At 47.5% G+C, this 20,869-nt stretch overlaps 1 protein-coding gene across 4 annotated transcripts in view; it reads left to right on the top strand.

Moving 5' to 3' along the window:
* Window positions 1-9,838: 9,838 nt before the first annotated feature.
* DUSP29 (dual specificity phosphatase 29) overlaps window positions 9,839-20,869 on the top strand; it is a 40,623-nt gene continuing 29,592 nt past the window's right edge. For 2 of the 4 annotated variants that reach the window (XR_011607850.1, XM_011714726.3), the window contains exon 1: window positions 18,356-18,414. The gene's annotated coding sequence lies outside the window, so the exon portion shown is untranslated. Of the gene's footprint in view, window positions 9,946-10,277; window positions 10,410-18,355; window positions 18,415-20,869 lie in introns of those variants that run through there. The other 2 variants (XM_011714727.3, XM_011714728.3) reach the window with 2 other exon arrangements.

Here is a 20,869-nt window from a genome sequence, read left to right as displayed (position 1 = left end):
TTTTGACTGGTTTCAAGCCCAACTGCAGCCATGAGGGTCTCTCAGGTTCCTGGGTCATGCCCGCAGACATCCTTCCCTCCTGAAACTGGCCTCAGGGACAGTCCCAGACCTTGTGTCCAGACCCCGAAGTAGTGAGTTGCTTTGCTAACCCAACCCACCAGCGTCTTGTGGGAAAAGCTACAGCAGCGGGATTAGAAAGTCTTTCTTAAAACAACAATGGTTATGTGCTAGGGCCTGTGTTAAGCACTGTGTATTATTTCATTTATTCTTGAACATACAAACCCCTCAAAGTCAAAATCATCGGACAATCCTTTATAATCCACCATCAAAACATATCCAGAATCTGATTTACGTCTCACAACCTCTGCTGCTACCACCCTTGACCAAGGCAACTAGCAACTCTTGCCTGGACATCTAGAATAACCTCCTCACTAGTGTCCCAGCCTCTACTTTTGTTCGCTGTATTCCATTCTCCACAAACCAGAATGTTCTTTTTCAAATGCAAATCAGAGCGTGTAAGCATCGCTCCCTAGAATAAATTCCAAACTCTTTACCTTGGCCTACAGGGCCCTATGGGATCTTGGCCCTCATCTGCTAACACTCATACCCTGTCTCACCCTATTCCAGCTGCATTGGCCTTTCAGCGCATAAGGGCACCGGCCAGTTGTTGTAACAGAGACTCCAGAATACAGTGGCTTAAACAGACAGCTGCTTATTTCTCCCTCATGTCACTGTACAGAGGTAGGTGGGCAGTCTAGACTGGTAAGGTGACTTGGCTCCACAAGGTCATGCAGGGACCGAGCTTCCTTCCACCTTGTTGCTCTGCTGTCCCCGAGAATGTTGTCTTTATCTGCTGGATTGAAGCTGGGGCACAGCCACATCTGTATCCCATGGCTTTCCACTGTTGCTACTTCCTGGGTGCTGCAGCATTCCTTGTTTATTCCCTTAACCCTGTTCACACTCCATATGTAGTCCCTTCATTAATATTTTATTGTTTTAAAGAAACCCTGGTGAATTCTGTTCCTTGCTGGTTCCCGACCAGTACAGGATTCTCTGCACAATTTATCAAAATCAACCCCTTCCTAAAACTGAACTCAGTCCAGCCTATACATTATCATCTTTTTTCTCTTCAAGATAAAGCCCCTGAAATTTAACTGGGGTTGGCTCAAGGTACCCGTCATGACGAAACTATCATGGGTTGGCTGGGTGTGGTGGCTCGCACCTGTAATCTCAGGAGGTGTAATGAAAATTACACCTATAATTTTGGGAAGCTGAGAGGGATGATTGCTTGAGGCCGGGAGTCCAAGACTAGCCTGGGCCACAAAGTGAGACCCTGTCTCTACAAAAAATTAAAAAACAAAAAACGAAAAACAAAACAAAACAAAAAAAACCCACTTAGCCAGGCATGGGGTGCACATCAGTAGTCCTAGCTCCTGGGGAGGCTAAGGCAGGAGGATTGTTTGAGCCCAGGAGTTCAGGGCTGCCATGAGCTCTGATCACAGCACTGCACTTTATCCTGGGCAACAGAGTGAGACCCCGTCTCTAAAAACAAACGAACAAAAAACCAAAGAATCACGGATTGGCTAATGTCTATCTCTGAACAAAAGGCCCATGGCAGTTTGGAATACTATCACTCCTGTGCAACAAGTATTTGACTTGTTGAGTGCCCACTGGGTTCATGGATGACCAGCACATTATCACAGGACACTCCCATCCAGTGCCAAACTGGCCACTTCCGAGCAGTCTTTATGGAATCTCCCAGCTCTATGGGACAGCCCTTCCCCGTGTGCACCCCCGGCACAGCCCACATCCACTGAGCCACCAGCCTGTGCTCAGGAGTCCATTTCCTCACCAGACTGTGAGTTCACCCTGGACGGGTCCCGATTTCCTGCCTCCCTGGCCTGCTGGCTGCTTCTAGAACAGGGCCTGGACACAGAGTAGGGCCTCACCTGGGTCAACTGCTGAATCCAGGGGGAGATTTCAGCCCCCATTCGTTTGTCAATTTAATCCTCTTTAGGGATTTCTTAGTCCAATCAGAGCTAAGACAATGAACCAGAGTTGAGGGAAAGGAAGAAAAAGCACAGGAGTGACTGGCACAGATTGGTTGCTTAGGACAAGCCAAGAGCTTTATATGCATTTTCTTATTCAATCTGCACCATAACGCTAGAGGTGGATCCTGTTACTGTTCCTGTTATGCCCAGCGTAAAGAGAGATGAGCTTGGAAAAGTTAAGGAATTTGCAAAAGCTCAGAGGTAAGTGGGAGAGGCAGGATTTGAACCCAATTCCTTACGTTTGAAAGTGCACGTCCTTCACTCCTCTGCTCTCCTGCCTCCCCCACACAAGCAATCACCCTGTCAATCCTCATCAGTGTCACTTTGATGCACTAACAGGCCGTGAAGAGGAAACAGCCATCTATCTGTAAAATAAACAAGTTTTGGCATGCAGACAGAGGTGCTAATAGAGACACAATTGACCGATTTGCTGATATCACTGACAGGCTTGAGTAAAGCATTCATCCCTTGGGAAAGGCAGAATTTGGTGAGGACCCCTACCCATAGCCCCTGCTGTGGGTCCTAAGTGCTTCAGAGCCCCCCAGTAGAAGACTGACAGCAGCTTTCCCAGTGTTTTGACAGCCAGGGAGAGAAACAGAGGTATCGATTTCAGAGAAATATCCTTGGCCCTTAGGCTTTCTCGCCAAACACAATGTCCTCACATAGCTCAGTCATCAGAGTCAAAAGTGACAGCTTCACAGCAAATGTGGCCAGGCCAGCTGTTGGCAAACTCCTTCGAGAGCCACTGAAACCTCCAAAGGCACCCACACCTAGACTTTAGGAACTGTGGTCAACCCAGGCGGGCAGGAGGGAAGGTTTGTAAACACCTGAGGAAATTGGTCCTCCTGGTGGGAAGAAGGTAGGTCAGGCCTGGGCGGAGGACAAATGGAAGTCCCCACTCCATAGTCCCATAGTCCCGTCACCACACTGACTTGTCCCATTCTCACTGATCTAGACCTGGGCTGTCCAGCATGGGGGCCACCAGCACTGCGGGGCTGCTAAGCTCTTGAAAGATGGCTGGTCCAAACTGAAATGTGCTGTAAGTATAAAATACTTACAGATTTCAAAGACACAGTGTGAAATAAAAAATGATGTCAAATATCTAGTTTTTCATATTGATTACATGTTGAAATAATATTTGGGACAGATTTTGCAAAATGTATTATTTATTTATTTGTTTGTTTTTGAGATGGAGTTTGCCCAGGCTGGAGAGCAACGGCATGATCTCGGCTCACTGCAACCTCTGCCTCCCTGGTTCAGGTGATTCTCCTGCCTCAGCCTCCCGCATAGCAGAGATTACAGGCATGCGCCACCATGCCTGGCTAATTTTTTATTTTTAATAGAGATGGGATTTCTCCATGTTAGTCATGGCTGGTCTCAAACTCCTGATCTCAGGTGATCTGCCCACCTCGGCTTCCCAAAGTGCTGGGATTACAAGCGTAAGCCACCATGCTCAGCCTTGTAAAATGTATTGTTAAAATTAATTTCACCTGTTTAATTTGTATTATTTAAAATTAATTTCACCTGTTTAATTTAGGTTTTCTTTTCTTTCTTTCTTTCTTTTTTTTTTTTTTTTTTTTTTTTTTGGAGATAGAGTCTCACTATGTTGCCCAGGCTGGACTCGAACTCTGGGTTCTAGTGATCCTTCCACCTCAGCCTCACAAGTAGCTGGGATTACAGGCATGTGCCACTATGCCTGGCTCTTTTTACGCTTTTGAATGTGCCTACTAAAAAATTTAAAATTGTATACACGGCTTGCATTATATTTCTATCGGACAGTGCTGCTCTGTAGGATCAAAAATAAAATGACTCATTGAATTCAAAGTGAAAAAAAGAATGAACATATTCTTTATCAGAACCAAATTAGGCCGGGCATGGTGGCCCACGCCTGTAATCCCAGCAGTTGGGTGGATTGCTTGGGCTTAGGAGTTTGAGACCAGCCTGGGCAATATGGTGAAACCCCGTCTCTACATAAAGATGCAAACAAAAATTAGCCGGGCATGGTGCTGCACAGATGTAGTCCTAGCTACTCAGAAGGCTGAGGTGGGAGAATTGCTTAAGCCCAAGTGACGGCAGTTGCAGTGAGCTAAGATTGCGCCACTGCACTCCAGCCTGAGTAATAGAGCAAGACTCTGTCTCAAGAAAACAACAACAACAGCAACAAAAAAAAAAAACAAATTAAATAAAAACAATAAAAACCGAAAATGATTTTCATATAATTTTCAAGAGTTCTTTTCTTTCTAGGATATTCAATGTTTCTATTAAAAATAAAAAGAAATATAATCATTGACTATCGAAGTTTTAAGATAAAATGATCTAAATGAACCCGAAAATCTTAACTCATTTTTTTGAAAATTTTGTTAAATTTCACAACATTTTGTTATAGGCTGGGTGTGGTGACTCATGCCTGTAATCCCAGCACTTTGGGAGGCCAAGGTGGGAGGGCTGCTTGAGGCCAAGAGTTCAAGGCCAGCCTTAGCTGGGCGTGGTGGTGCACAGATGTGGCCCCAGCTACTTGGGAGGCTCAGGTAGAGGGATCGATTGAACCAGGGAGGTCGAGGCTGCAGTGAGTTATGATCACACCATTGCACTCCAGCCTGGGTGATAAAATAAGACCCTATCTCAACAAATATAAATAAATAAATAAAATATTATAAAAATGAAACTATTTACAAGTCTATTGTCCAATGTAAAGAATTGTCATTATGTGTTAACACTCATTACATCTAGACCTATGTATATACGCTTTAAAGAACACTGTGGGGCTGGGTGCAGTGGCTCACGCCTGTAATCCCAGCACTTTGGGAGGCCAAGGCAGGTGGATCACTTGAGGTCAGAAGTTCAAGACCAGCTTGGCCAACATGGTGAAACCCCATCTCACAAATTAGCTGGACATGGTGGCGGGTGCCTGTAATCCCAGCTATTTGGGAGGTTGAGGCAGGAGAATCATTTGAACTCAGGAGGCGGAGGTTGCAGTGAGCCAAGATTGTGCCACCATTGCACTCCAGCCTGGGTGACAGGAGCCAAACTCTGTCTCACCAAAACAACAACAACAACAACAACAACAACAAACGAACAACAACAACAAAAACACTATGAACTGTGTAATATACCAAAATATTTCTCAGCTATTGCAACTGTCAGAATACCATGCTAATTCTGGAGGCCCCCAGAACTGTGAAGTAAAACAGACATTATGACGCTTAGCGCTACCAGGTCCTTTATACTATCTGAGTAGATGTACTTGACAAGTAGAATAAGCTCCCTTTCTTCACCGGGAAGCCGTTCCACAGCTCAAATCCTCCTAGTACTCCAAAGCAGTGTCCACCTCCAAGGTCAGTGGCAGCACGGCCCAGCAACCTTCATGCAATTCAGGTTTAGTTACCTTTGGTTTTGAGGACACAGAGCAAGACAAAGGGAAAAGCATTCTCTGTGGCCTGTGGATGGTTTTAGTTACAAAAGTGGGTAGAGTTACAGTCACGCTTTGCCAGTGCTGAAAGCCAGATCCCAAGAGAACAAAGCACCTACATATTCTTCTTCTTCTTCTTCTTTTTTTTTTTTTTTTTTTTGAGACGGAGTCTCTCTCTGTCTCCCAGGCTGGAGTGCAATGGCGCAATCTTGGCTCACTGCAACCTCTGCCTCCCGGGTTCAAGCAATTATCTTGCCTCAGCCTCTCAAATAGCTGGAATTATAGGCACTTGCAACCATGCCCAGATAATTTTTGTATTTTTTAGTAGAGATGAGGTTTCACCATGTTGGCCAAGCTGGTCTCGAACTCCTGACCTCAGGTGACCCACCTGCCTCAGCCTCTCAAAGTGCTGTGATTACAGGCATAAGCCACCACGCTCAGCCACATATTCTTATTTTAAATGTGTATACAACAAAATCTACTCTTCTTGGTAAGCAGGTTTATTGACAAATGCATATAGTTCTGTATATACCTTCATGAGCAAGATTACAGTACAGTTCCAGCACATCCAGAATTTTTGTTTGTTTGTTTGTTTGTTTTGTTTTGTTTTGGTAGGGACAGGGTTTGCTATATTGCCCAGGCTGGTCTCAAACTCCTGGCCTTAAGTGATCCTCCCACCTCAACCTCCCAAAGACCTTGGGATTACAGGTGTGAGCCACCATGCCCTGCCCTGAAATTATTACCAGCACTGGGTATTGCCAGTTTCCTGTTTGTTTGTTTGTTTGTTTTTAGCCACTCTAATAGGTGTGTAGCAGTATCTCAGTGTGTTTGTGTTTGTAACCTGTGGGTTGTCTAAAAAAACACAAGGACAGGGGTTCTTATTTCTAGGGTCTAATGATGGTACTGTTTAGAAGAGTTAAAAAAATTCCCCTCTTGGCCTGGCGCGGTGGCTCACACCTGTAATCCCAGCATTTTGGGAGGCCAAGGTGGGTGGATCACTTGAGGTCAGGAGCTCGAGACCAGCCTGGCCAACATGGTGAAACCCCATCTCTATTAAAAATATAAAAAATTAGCTGGGCATGGTGGCACATGCTGGTAATCCCAGCTACTTGGGAGGCCGAGGTGGGAGGAGGATGGCTTGAACCCAATAGGTCAAGACTGCAGTGAGCCGAGATTGCGCCACTGCACTTCAGCCTGAATGACAAAGACTCTGTCTCAAAAAACTAAAAAAAACTCCCCTCTTGAATAGGGGACTTCTCCAGGACAATGCCTGGGTCAGCTTGTTGGATAAGAATGGAGGCACCCTAGGCTTAGTCTGCCTGGGAGGTTGAGACCAAGAGGGAGCTGAGCTGCTCTGCATGGCAATAGGAGGACTCTCGAACCTGTTGAGGCTCTCGGCTCTTGAGAGGAGGTGAGAGATGACAAATGAAGAAAAAGGAAGGCTGTGACAATTGCATGTACAGAGAGGAGCTTCATGAACACAGTAGTACACAGGACGTCCTTGGAGATGCGGCCCAGCCAATACTTTTCAAAGAATGGGGAGGCTGAACCTTGAATGTGGAGTTGTCTCCTGTTCTGTGCTGCAATCCCTCTGCCCCACATAATCCCTTGGGCGAGTGATGGAGGAATGATAGAAGACAGTGGTGTCAAGCTCAGAATGAGGTTGCAGGAGTGAGAGGCCAGAGGGTGCCAGCGAAGGTGGAGGGGCCACAGCAGAACTGACTATGGAGAAATGAGAGCCATCCTACTATTCCTTTCTTAGGGGAAAACAGTCCTCTGAGATGTTGGAGAGGGCTTTGGACTTCCTGAAGAACATGGGCCTCAGTTTCTCTTGCTTTGATTTGTTTTTTTAATATGAAGGAAGAGAGAGCCCTCTGGGAGAGCGGCAGACTTACAGCCATTGGATCTGGCTTCTGGGTGGGCAGGGAGGCCTCTCCCCTGGGCTCCATCCAGCTGGACTCGGCCTCCATACATATTCAAGTATCCACAGGGCACTAAGAGCCTCTGGATCTTCTGAACCCAGAAAACTTTGGGTTCAGGATGGCAAACTTCATATGTTAGTATCCCCTGTCGGCTGCTGGTTTCAAACTCTTGACCTCAAGTGATCTGCCCGCCTCGGACTCCCAAAGTGCTGGGATTACAGGTGTGAACCACTGCACCCAACCAGTAACAGTTTTTTCTGCAGGATTATACTTGACCTGCACAAGTGGAGCTTGCTTTTTCACAGAATCCTGGGAAATCTCCTTGGAGTTGGGAACAACTGGACACATCTCTCAGTCCAGCTGATGCTTACCTGGCTCGCTCCCATCTCGATGGGATGGTGTGTTTGCTTCATCTACATGAGGCAGCTCTTGGGGTATCTGCCAAGGTCCAGGTTCTGCCCTTGGGGTTGTGCAGAGAATGTTGGTGTTTCCCCTTAGCTCCTCAAAGACTGATCAGGTGTCCTCTACCACCACCACCACTCTTTTCTGAGAAAACCTTCCCAGGGCTTCCTTCAGTTCCCCATAATAAATGATGAATTATTTTTTTAACCCTTCTCTATCCTTGTCACCCTCTTTTGGCCTATTTTAGTGTGTGAAGGATTAGAGGATGGGCCATCAGTCTTCTGGTTAACCACATTTAGGGTCTACTCTACTGGAGGTGATAATCCAACAACCCACCAAATTCTCCTCTTGACTTCATGTAAATTAAGTCATTGAAGGTTTCCTAGATGGTGTGAAATAGTCTTTCTCTCTCTCAGTCATCTAGCTAGCTCAGATGTCTTTAGATATTTTATTTTTGCCCCCTGCTGAACCTACATCTTCAGAGCTCCCTCTTGCTTCCTCAGCCCTTGACTGGGGCTGGGGCTGGGGCTGCCCCCCAGGCTTTCAGCTAAGAAGAAATCTTTCTTCTCTACCTTGGCAATTCCAGCATCTCTGACTCCCTTAGTTCTTGGGGTAAGTGCAGAAGGGCCTTTCGACCTTGCTGTTTTGACTCCAGCACTTGACAGCAGGGACATTTGGACTCTGACATTCTGACTTCATTGTACACTCAGATTCTGTGTATTTGCCTTGGGAATTTTCCTCACACCAAGAAATCAATAAAAGCTAAGTCACTTAGCAATGAATAGTACTAGTAGAAATAATCGCTATAAATAAAACTGGCAGTAGCTAATGTAGCAAATTGTGAGGAAGATATTTGGTTTGCTGAATAAAGTTCTAGAGGACAATATAATGACCTCAGTGCAAGAAGATCGTGTTAAATGAAAGATGTGGGAGCCTGGTGCCTCCTTCCCTACTTCTCTCAGTCCTTCACATACTAAAGCATGCCCCAGAGAGGGTGACAAGGATGGATGAATGGAGAACCACGTTATTTATTATAAGGAACTGTAGCAAGCCCTGGGAAGATTTTACTAGAAAATTAGAGGAGACTGGGCAGGATTTTGCCCCTAAGTATTAAAAAGGGGGGCTACATTGGTAGGGCTTGGTGGGAGGGATCCCATTCAGGAATCCCAAAGAATGCTGGAGCCGTTGAGGAGGGAGGTTGACAGAAGAAAGGGCCAAGAAGAGAGACCTGGGAATGACTGTTAACATTATATATATATGTGTGTGTGTGTGTGTGTGTGTGTGTGTGTGTGTGTGTGTGTGTGTGTGTGTATGTGTGTGTGTGTGTGTGTGTGTATATATATATATAGATAGATAGATAGAGAGAGAGAGAGAGAGAGAGAGAGAGAGAGAGAGAGGGTCTTGCTTTGTCACCCAGACTGGAGGGCACAATCTTGGCTCACTGCAGACTGTTAAATATTCTAATACCACTAAATTCTTTATCTCATTCAGTCCTCGTAGCAACGTAAGAGGAGGGCATTATGATTATTATCCCCACTGAAGTCCAGCATGGTTGGGTGCTTGCTGGGGTCTCACTGGAAGCCATACAGCACAAACTCTGCCCAAGCTTAGAGTCTTTCTCAGAGTTTCATTGATCACCCTGTGTGATGTGGCATCCATTCCATTGGCCTCCCAGAGATGGTTCCACAAATTCTCAGAAAAGACTGGAATAGAGAGCTCTTCCCATGCTGGGCGCCCTGGCCCTCCCATGGGATCTGTGCCAGTGGGCAAACCTCCCCTGTTCTAGCTGTTCTGGGACAGGGCTCAGGGCAGGGCCTGTAGACACCTGGCCTCGTCCATCCCAGGAAAACAAAGTTGGAAAATTCCTGTCTGTCCCTGCCCTGGCGGCCACATGTCCTGCCTCTGTGGCTGGACCAGGGACAAGCATGTGAGCTTCAGGTACAGTGCTTCCTAAGTCAAGGGTTTCAGGTCGCACTGGCAAATCATTTTGCAAGCAGATGTCATAGGTCTCCTCTTAGACTGGACGGCACGCAAGGTCAGCGTCAGCAGATCTGACCCTAAAAATAGGCCCTCTGTTGCCAGTCGGGGTGGCTGGGTGTGCAGCTGCCACATGCCCCATGGATCAGAACCTCCTGACCTGGCCAGGCCCCTGAGCACCCAGGTAAGGCTCTTGGGTGGGGAGGCCGGCAACCCTTGGGTTCACCCACGTGTTCTTTGGGGGCCTGGGTGTGGGGATTAGAAGCCCCTTTTCCACCCTGTTCCTGGTGCTGTGGGCAACAGCTGACCTCCTTCTAGTGTGAAAGGTTTCTTACTGTCCTTTTACTAGAGACGCCATGGAATTTTCTCCATTTCCCTTTCTCCAAATCTGAACTTCCAGTTCAATGACCATTTCTAAAGGATAATGGGGTGGATTAAAGCTCATCGAGCCCTTGTGAAGCACTGGATGCATTGTATCATATTTATTCCAACGAGGTTCTATGTTTGTCCATTTAGCCAGTAAAGAGGGAGAAATCTCGGGGGCAAGAGAGAGCGAGGCCCTGGAGTGACTCGGATCCTGTGTAGGGCAGCATCAAAGACAAGAAAGTACTTAAAGCTCCAGGGATGAGAATTCTCCCTGTGTCCCAGGTAATGCAAAAGCATCATTTGGTCAGAGTGACGGGTTTGGAAGCATTTCTCAGTCCTGGTGAGGGGATGGGGTTGGGGATGACGCTGTCGTGGTAGAGATGGGGGGTGGGGCTGGGTCATGAAGGATCAGAGCCACTAGTTCAAGAGTGTAGGTGGCACCACGTGTGGGAAGGAGGCGGGATGGTCCTGCGTCTCAGACCTGTGTGGGCAGGAAGCGGGACGCGCCTGCGTCTCAGAACAGGGCTCTCCCGTTAGACCAATCATTTATTCCTCATAATTGCAACAGCTCTATGAGGGGTGGACAGCACAGCACCATTTCAGATTGGACACAAAGACACAAATACTAAGTGTTCTGCCCAAGGTCATGCAGCCTAGACAGGGGCAGAGGCCAGAACCCAGTGTGCCTCAGAGTCTGGGGGTGCAGCCCCTTTGCCCTGGTGCCCCTCAGTGGGGGTAGAGGCCTGGTGGCATCTCACTCTCCTACTCCTCTCAACCCCTAAACTCCAACCAGGGCCCCTCTCCCGGGGAGGCCCGGCTTGGAAACAGCCACTCCAGGTTCCCAGGCCAGGAGTCAGCTGTTTGTCCTGTTCGGCCTGATTTCAGAGCAGATAATGTTTCCTCTTCTCGTGACCATTCACGTTTCTGGGCCCACCCCTTCCACAGTAATGAGGGGGTCAGATCTCCTAGCAGCCTGACACAGTGACCAGAGACTGACTAGCTGGGGAGAGTCCTTTCTCCTACTCTCTTGCATGTCACACAGGAGGCGATGGACCCTGTCATCCACAGGACAATGCTCAGGCTCACACAAGCCCATCTCCTCCGCCACAGCCTCCCTACCAAGACCTCCGCCCCGGCCAAACTCCTCCACCCACTCTTTCCTATTCTCTGCTGGGAACACAACTCCCAGTACAGCTGGCAATTCCCCACCCACCCTCCTGGCTGCCTCCTTGTCCCTGCTCCCTGAAACCCTCTTTGAGCCCATGCGGATGTGCCAAGGGCTTAGATGATCTCATTTAATTCAGCAACCAGTGAGGTGAATGTTATCCCCATTTGACAGATGAGGAAGCCGAAGCCCAGGTAGTGAGATTCCAAGGCCCGTGAGAGCCACTTGCTGCAAATTTACATGACTCTGGGCTCCACTCTGGGGAGGGAAGCATACAGAATTGAGAGGCCCAGGCATGCCCTCAGGAGCTTATACTTTGTGACCAAGAATATAGTGAAGTATCTGTTGCGGTGGGTTGGGATGTGGGGCTGTTGGGTTGAATCCCATTTGTACCCCTTACTAGCTTAGTGTGTTGTTTCTTAACCTCCCTGACCCTCATTTTTTCATCTGTAAAGTGGAGGCAGTTATTCCCTGTCTAGAAGGTTTCTTACTTTTTTTTTTTTTTAGACAAGGTCTCATTCTGTCACCCAGGCTGGAGTGCAGTGGCGTGATCTTGGCTCACAGCAACCTCCGCCTCTTGGGTTCAAGTGATTCTCATACCTCAGCCTCCCTACTAGCTGGGATTACAGACATGCACCACCATGCCCAGCTCAATTTTTTTTTTTTTTTTGGTATTTTTAGTAGAGACAGGGTTTCACCATGTTGGCCAGACCGGTCTCGAACTCCTCACCTCCAATAATCTGCCTGCCTCAGCCTCCCACAGTGCTGGGATTAGGGGTGTGAACCACCGCGCCCGACCGAGAAGGTTTTGAGAGTAGATAATCACTGTGCACACAATAAAAGCAACATGATCATTTCCCTGGGTCCAGCCAAGGCCTTGATTTCTCTGCAAGCTTTTGTGGGTGGCAGATTTAAGAGGTGGCAGCCTTAGCCCCTCGCCTTCCCAAGGCCCAGAGCGTCTCCTGTGTAGCATCTGAGACAGGACTAGTGACGAATAAGTGGCCTGGACAGGAAGTGGTGGAGCGGCAGGACCATGGTGAGGGCTGCACCTCCCGAGTCTTGCCCTTCCCCGAACAAGGAAGGCTTGTTCTGAGGTGAGGCCCAGTGGGAAATGGTTCCTGTGAAACCGCCTGTGGTGTTTCCACACATCTTCAGAGGGAGTGAAGGCCCAGCTGCTTAGGATTCAGGAACCACAATGGGCCTGGTCAGACGTCATGGTCTAGGTCTCCAGTGCCAGAGCTCCCTCTCCCCTGGCCGCTCGGGAAAGTCCATCCTGGCCGGCTCCCTTGTCTGAGAAGGAAGCTGAGAGTGGCCTCCAGCCTCCTTGGGGTTTCCGGGAGGCCCGCCTCTGCCAAACCAAGATTGGGGAAATCAATTAGAAGTTCATAAATTACCACCCCAAGCGCTTTGAAACCATTTGAAGAGTTAATCAAACAAGTTCATGACATCAACACCATCAGAGAAGGAACATTAAATTACTTTTAAAATGAAGGCTCTTCTGTATTTTTAATAAAAGGATTTTATATTAATTCACATAATTGCCTCCTGTTAACATACTTGCCAGAATCCAAAAGAAAAAAAAATCTGTTAAACTTGGAATATGTCTGATACATTAAGAATTAAATTATAGGCCACAAAAAATTCCTGGGTTTTTACATCCAAATTTTCATTAAAAAAAAAAAAATCCACTTATTTTATTCCCTAGTTGGGATCATTTTTGTAGATCTAAAATGCATAAAGACAAGCACTGACTTGTACTAAGTTAAAAATATGTACATATTTACATATGGACACTGCTGCCAAATTCTACCCCTCCCCACGTACCCCGGCAGTAGGTATTACTCTCCTAATAGAGTAATTCACCCAACCACAATAACGTTTTTACTCTCCCCCTTCTTTCCAAGCATATCCAAGCCCAACTTGGGTGGTGTGTGGAAGAAACATGGTACACAGGCACTTAAACACAGACCAGCTTTCCCCATGAGCTCCATGCTTTAGAAACATGAAAATGCAATGGATGTACACACAGGCACAGATACAGAATGCCTTTGAAGGGAGAGGAGGATTTTTCATATTTAGAAGGTTCTCACTCTGTCATCCAGGCTGGAGTGCAGTGGCATGATCATAGCTCACTGCAGCCTCAAACTCCTGGGCTAAAGCGATCCTCCTGCCTCAGTGTCCCAAGTAGCTGGGACCACAGGTGCATGCACCTCCACGGTCAGCTATTTTTTTTTTAATCTTTTGTAGAAACGGGGGTCTCATCATGTTGTCCAGGCTGGTCTTGAACTGCTGGAATCAAGCAATCCTCCTGCCTCGGCCTCCTAAAGCACTGGGATTACAGGCCTGAGCCACTGCACCCAGCCTTTACTGTATTTTAAAATGCTAAGGTGGTAACTTTTCTGTTATATGTATATAATTTTTAAAAATTTTCTTGTAGAAGGCTGGGCACAGTGGCTCATGCCTATAATGCCAGCACTTTGGGAAGCTGACGGGGGTGGATCATTTGAGGTCAGGAGTTCAAGACCAGCCTAGCCAACATGGTGAAACCCCGTCTCTACTAAAGATACAAAAATTAGCTGGGCATGCCAGCGAGCGCCTGTAATCCCAGCTACTCTGGAGGCAGAGGCAGGAGAATCGCTTGAACCCGGGAGGCAGGGATTGCAGTGAGCCTAGATTCCACCATTGTACTCCAGCCTGGGAGACAGAGTGAGACTCTGTTTCAAAATAAAATAAAAATAAAATAAAATATTTTCTTATAGAGACAGGGTCTCACAATTTTGCCCAGGCTAGTCTTGAACTCTTGGGAGAGGAGAATTTTTAAAATGTTTACACTATAAATTGTTCTACTCAGCTAAAAACCTCTAGAAGGCAGAGACCTCCCTGGCCTGGCTCAGCACACCCCTTTCCAATCCCCTCCCATGCTGGCCTGGCCCAGCCCGACCCTACGCAGGGACATACACAGTAAAGTTTTGGAGTCAGGGCCAGGCCTAGAGAACGATGCCACTCCCCATCCCTTCTCATGACCCGCCAGAGCACCCCAATGTCCGCTGAGTTAGACTAAGACCAAGCTAAGCAGAGTCAATGATGCTGGCTCTGACACTGTAAGGGATGGGGTGGGGAGAGGGAAGGAAGGTCCCCCCTGCTCCGAGGTGGATTTGCCCCAAGCTTCAGAACTGTATGCTTGCACCAGCCTCTTCCAAGGCCCTATACCTATTTGGTTTTTTTACTTAAAAAAATTGAGGCCGGGTGCAGTGGCTCATGCCTGTAATCACAGCACTTTGGGAGGCCAAGGCAGGCGGATTGCTTGAGGTCAGGAGTCCGAGACAAGCCTGGCCAACATGATGAAACCCCATCTCTACTAAAAATACAAAAATTAGCCAGGTGTGGTGGCACACGCCTGTAGTCGCATCTACTTGGGAGAGGCTGAGGCAGGAGAATTGCTTGAACCCAGGAGGCAGAGGTTGCAGTGAGCTAAGATTGCACCACTGCACTCCAGCCTGAGTGACAGAGTAAGACTCTGTTTCAAAAAAAAAAAAAAGAAGAAGAAGAAGAAAGAAATTGAATAAGCTTCAAGATCCACAAAACCTAGATTCCTCCTGCTTTCTCAGGAGGCACGGGGGGCTAGGATGACCTTCTGACACCACGGAGGCCTGGCTCTGCCATGGGCAGCCTTGGGGAGGACACAGAGCTGCCTTCAGGGGCTTCCCACTTGACAGGAGGCACTCGGTGCCACTGGAGAGATGTGAGGAGCAGGGTCAGACCTTGTCCCGAGGGTCACCTTCCTGCCTCGGCCTGGGGATTTGGGGCGAACGTCTACTAGGTGCAGAACACTTCTAAAATAGAACTTTCATGGAATTTTGTTTTTTTCCCTCCATATGCTCAAGTAAAACATGTCTAGCACAGAAAATTTAGAAAAGATGGTTACTTTAAAAAAAGAAAACAAAAATCACATATAATTTCGTCACCCTAAAACGAGCATGTAGCCAGTGTTAATATTTTGGGGAAATTTATTTTTGTACAAGAAGGGGATGGTTGTGTATTTGCTGCTTCACAAACTTCTGCGTTTTCTCTCCGCCGGCGCCAGCCTCTTTCCCTTTGATTTCTTGGAGTCACCGAGAACATGCCTGTTGTGTATAACAATTCTGTTGAAGGGTTAGGGTCCCGGTGAGAGGGCTGCCACGGCTATGGGGCACTGCCACGTTGAAGGTTGGGAACCCCCGTTCTCAGTAATCTCGTCGCTGTTCCTCCCCCAGAAACTCCTCACTTGGTGGTCTCTGGCCCCAACTGCTCCTTTCCTCAGCCCTGCCGCAGGGCCCCCTCATACTCCTTCTAGAATGTTCTGGGAAACACAAAGTCTCTTGCTTTATTGTGCAGAACAATTTAGTTCTCTTTGTTTCACTGCACCTCTTTCTGGGCCATGCTGCAGAACTCATCTTTTTCCCATCAAAGGGATCCTCAAACAGGCCAAAGTGGCTCACTTTGTAATTATTTTACTTTATGCCTGTAATCCCAGTGCTTCATGAGGCCAAAATGGGAGGATCGCTTGAAGCCAGAAGTTGGGGACAGGCCTGGGCACCATCGCAAGACAGTCGCTACAAAAAATAATAAAATAAAATAAAATAATAAATAATAATAATAGTAAATTAGCTGGGTGTGGTGGCACATGCCTGCAGTCCTAGCCCCTCAAGAGGCTGAGGTGGGAGGATCCCTTGAACCCAGGAGATTGAGGCTGCAGTTAGCCATGATTGAACCACTGCACCACAGCCTGGGCAACTGAGTGAGGCCTTGTCTCTATGGAAAAATAAAAAAATTCTTAAATTGTGCTTTTTGTTAAGCAAGAAGCCTGTATGTGGCTCTTCAAAATGTTAAGATGGCCGGGCATGGTGGCTAATGCCTGTAATCCCAGCAATTTGGGAGGCCAAGGTGGGTGGATCATTTGAAGTCAGAAGTTCAAGACCAGCCTGGCCAACATGGTGAAACTTCATCTTTACTAAAAATACAAAAATTAGCTGGATGTGGTGGCGGGCACCTGTAATCCTAGCTACCCCAGAGGCTGAGGCAGGAGAATTGCTTGAACCCACGAGCTCCAGCCTGGGCGACAGAGCGAGACTCTGTCTCAAAAAAAAAAAACAGAAAAAAGATAAGCCTTCTTTCCTGACACATGCTCTCATTCCTAGGCATGGCTCCCTAGCCAATCTCTGCAGCCTCAAGGGTTCTACTTAGAGATTTTAATTTTCCCACTGAAATGAATTATGCATCTCTCCAGGCCGCTTCTCCCATCTGCCACCTTAGCAAGTAAAAGAGTTCAGCTTGAAGGTTTTTTTTGGTTTGTTTTAAAAGTGTCTTTGCCCCTCTAGCTTTAGCTCCATTTTTGTCAAAGAGGGCACCGGAGCTCAGGGAGGATGGAACATGCAGATCTGAGGGTCTCTAGTGATTGTCGGGGCCAGTGACAGTGCCAGGTCCCAGGAGCAAGTGAGATGGGGTGGAAATCGCAAAATAGAAGTCACAAGCAGCTTCCGGCCAAGACTGTTCTGTTTGGCCAGCACACTTTAAAAATATACACGTGGTTATTTATTATAAAATATCACTATTTATTAAAAGAATCCCAAATTAGGAAACAGAAGAAAAAGTCACCCATAGTATTGACATTTTGATGTATTTTTTTCTAGCTTAAAAAAAAAAAAAAAAACTATAAAAAGTTTTTTGCTTGTTTGGGTTTTTTAATGCATAAAGTAAAATAATGGTGTCAAATTACAGTTTCAAATTCAGATTAAGGCCTTTCGTACTTGGGCAAAGGAAACCTTGAACCAAATGCAAGGCTTGCAATAGAAAATTCTGAAATAAGCCAGGTGCAATGGCTCATGCTTGTAATCGCAGCACTTCATGAGGCTGAGGCAGGAGGATCACTTGAGCCTAGGAGTTCCAGACCCGTTTGGGCAACATGGTAAGACCCTGTCTCTACAAAAGACTTTTTTTGTTGTTGTTTTTTGTTTTTGAGAGGGAGTCTCGCTCTGTCACTAGGCTGGAGTGCAGTGGCGCCATCTTGGCTCACTGCAACCTCTGCCTCCCAGGTTTAAGCAATTCTCCTGCCTCAGCCTCCCAAGTCACTGGGACTACAGGTGTGCGCCACCACACCCAGCTAAATTTTGTATTTTTAGTAGAGATGGGTTTTCACCATGTTGGCCAGGATAGTCTCAATCTCTTGACTTTGTGATCCACCCACCTTGGCCTCCCAAAGTGCTGGGATTACAGGCATGAGCCACCATGCCCGGCTACAAAAAACTTTTTAAAAAAATTAGCCAGGTGTGGTGGTGCAACCTGTGGTCTCAGCTACTTGGGAGGCTGAGGGAAGAGAATATTGAGCCCAGGAGCCCAGGAGTTCGAGGTTGCAGTGAGTTGTGCCACTGCACTCCAGCCTGGGTGACAAAGTGAGACCCTATCTCAAAAAAAAAAAAAAAAAAAAGGTCTGAAATAGAGTCTGAGTTAATGAGGAGTCCCTGTGCTGATAGCTCTTCAAAGTCAAGGTCACTTTCACGAAAGGAAATGGCACTCTAGGCCTTAGTGGTCAAGTACTGCTCGGCCTTTTGCATCTTCTGTTATCATGGTATCTTTATTTTTTCTTTTCTCCTTACATTTTTATTTTTAGTTGACAAATAATAATTGTATGTATTTATGGGATACAATGTGATGTTTTGATATATGTATACTGTATCTTTCACCTTTAAATGTTTTTAAATTAGCTGTACCTTGGTTTAGTTTCCTTTAAAAGCAGACCCTGAGACAAGAGTTTGGGTGCATGCTGTTTATTTGAGAGGTGCTCCTGGGAGTACAGTGTGGCATGCAGAGCACCCAGGAGGGAGGAGAACCAGTAAAGGATGTGTGAACGAGCAGAGTCCCACTGTGGGCAACTGGAGAGCTCCAGCACACGGGCCAGCCTCTGGGAGACTGTGCAGGACATATTTCAAAAGTGGCCCACTCAGGGTTGAGGAAGTGGGGAGGTTGAGGAACTGGGCAACTCCTGCCCCTAATTGGCGATAACTTATGGGGGATGTTTCCGCACACTGCAGGCCTGACCAGCACAAGGACTAGAAAATGCCCTCAAGAGGAAAATAGGCACCTGAGGTAGGAAGGCTTTTGTGTATAAAGAACTGTCCACTTCTGCTGCGGTGACTTGAGCTGAGGAGGCACCTGTAGGCACCTGTAGTAGATGCTTTCCTTGTAACGGGACAAGGATAGTATTGACTACAGGGGCTTACATTTAAAAATCAATAGATCTCTCACAACAATCTATGTGAATCATAAAAATATCAGAAAATCTGGGCTTGCATTCCCACGTGGGATGGCAAGCTGCTGCCCCCTTAATGGGGGTATATGCTCCCTGGTGTGCCACACTCCCCACCACTCCCTAACGTCTCTTGCCTGAAGCCAACAGTCAGGTTTTTGTTTGTTTAATTTACTTCTTAACACCCAACCCACTTCCTTCCTCTATGTTATCTGCCTGGTCCCTCGCTGAAGGAGCCTGAGTTTGTCACCTTTTAAGGAGGAGACAGGCTGCCGTTGCATGTAGGCCAAGTCGTCTCGGAGATAGCATTTGATTTCCTGGGACCAAATCCTTAAATATGAAGCTGTAACAGGAACCTGGAGGCCTCTCTTGTCAGCCTGCCCAGCTCTCATTATGACATTTAGCCTGTGATTGATATTGTGTGTGTCATTGAGACCTTGGCAGTTAATCTCTGGGTCGAATCTATGGAAACCAAACAGAACAGATTTGTCTTCCCTTCCATGTTGGCTGTGATCTGGGAAACAGATGCTCCTGGCCTCTCTGAGAATTAGAGAGTTGGGAGCCATGCAGAGAGGGTGCACACAGGCCGCCTTCAGGATTTGGAAAGATTACAGGTCTGTGGTTTCTGGACGGTTCCACACTTTGTTCTCTTTCCCCATCAAATCTGCATGCTGGAGGATAATAGATCCCAGGGCTCACTCTGCGTGCCAAGCTCTTCAGGGTAGACCGCACCACTTCCTCTTCTGTCTGGAAATCCAGCCGAGGCTTTCAGCACAGCGATGGAGACGGGTATGGTTCCCTCCACAGTGTAATGAAGGAAGAACAGCCTCATCAAGGGTGAGGTCAGCTTCAGTGATCAAAGGAGGCAGACGGAGGTTTCAGAATGGAATTGACCCCAGTGTCTCCTGAAAATCACCTCTTCTGAAGCTTCCATTAACCGCAGGCAGAGTTCAAGATGGCCTAAATCACCACCCTTAGGTGTATGGTGCCCAGCTTCTCCTCACTTCGAACAAGAAGAGTGGGTGCCATGGATGGGCTGAGCTTCAGATCTTTAGACACTGTGGGCCTGAAGCAAGGAGAGCTATAACTACTTATGCTCTTAGGGGACTGAGGGGTCTGGGCTCGTTTCTGTGAGAAAGATTTCTGGCCACTCCTTGAAATAATTTCTTCCTTCCTGACTGGAAACACAGAAGACAGGCCCCAGAATAGTTTGGGCCTGAACGACCACCCGTGGCAGGAGGGCAGCCCACCCTGCGCCTGCAGTCCCCTCACCTTCACCCTCCTCCGAATCAGCCTGGAGGCTCAGGCCTGCCTTAGCAGCTCTTGCTGTGCCCCTAGCACAGGCCTCACAGCCCTTAATCATTCCTTCACCCCTCAGTCACTCATTCCATTCATTCACTAAGCCACTTCCTCATCCAACCCATATCTCCTGAGCGCCTCCTACGTGCCAGACACCAAGGCTACACAGAGAAGCAACACTCAGGAGTCCCAAGGTCCTCTCTCCTCCCAGCCTGCAGCTGCATTCTGGGCTAAAGACCAGGTCTCCCATCCCACTGGGACAGCGGCAGGCATTTTGAATAAGCGCCCTCACTACCTTTCCCTTGACTCTGCAGCGCCCTGGCTCTCTAGCCACATCTCAGACAATTATTATCAAACTTCACTAAGTGTCAGACTCACTTGGGAGCTCACTAAAATACAGATGCCTGTGCCCCAACTCCTGGTCCAGGGTGCAGCCCGGGAATCTGTATTTTTGGTCAGTGCCAGGTGACTCTGACAGAGGTGGTCTTCAGACCACACTTTGAGAGACTCCACAGGAGGGTCCCTTCTGCTGCCCATTGCCCTCTCCACACCCCACCAGGAAGCAGGAAGTTGCTGGAGGAAGTCACAAATCCTGGCTTCCCACAATCCCTACAGACACACACGGCTAGCTAGTGATCCTTTAAGTCATCTGCTATGGACTTGGGAGAATCGAATTCCCCAAATCAGTGGTGTCAACCCTTTCCTTTTAAATTTCTATCATGGAGAATTTTTTTTTTTTTTTTTTTTGAGATGGAGTCTTGCTCTGTAGCCCGGGCTGGAGTGCAGTGGCCGGATCTCAGCTCACTGCAAGCTCCGCCTCCCGGGTTTACGCCATTCTCCTGCCTCAGCCTCCGGAGTAGCTGGGACTACAGGCGCCCGCCACCTCGCCCGGCTAGTTTTTTTTTTTTTTTTTTTTGTATTTTTAGTAGAGACGGGGTTTCACCGTGTTAGCCAGGATGGTCTCGATCTCCTGACCTCGTGATCCGCCCGTCTCGG

This window comes from Macaca nemestrina, chromosome 9 (genome assembly GCF_043159975.1).
Source record: "Macaca nemestrina isolate mMacNem1 chromosome 9, mMacNem.hap1, whole genome shotgun sequence".
Lineage (NCBI taxonomy): Eukaryota > Metazoa > Chordata > Mammalia > Primates > Cercopithecidae > Macaca > Macaca nemestrina.
The sequence above is the reverse complement of the archived record's forward strand: the minus strand, read 5'-3'. Positions and strand labels throughout refer to the sequence as shown.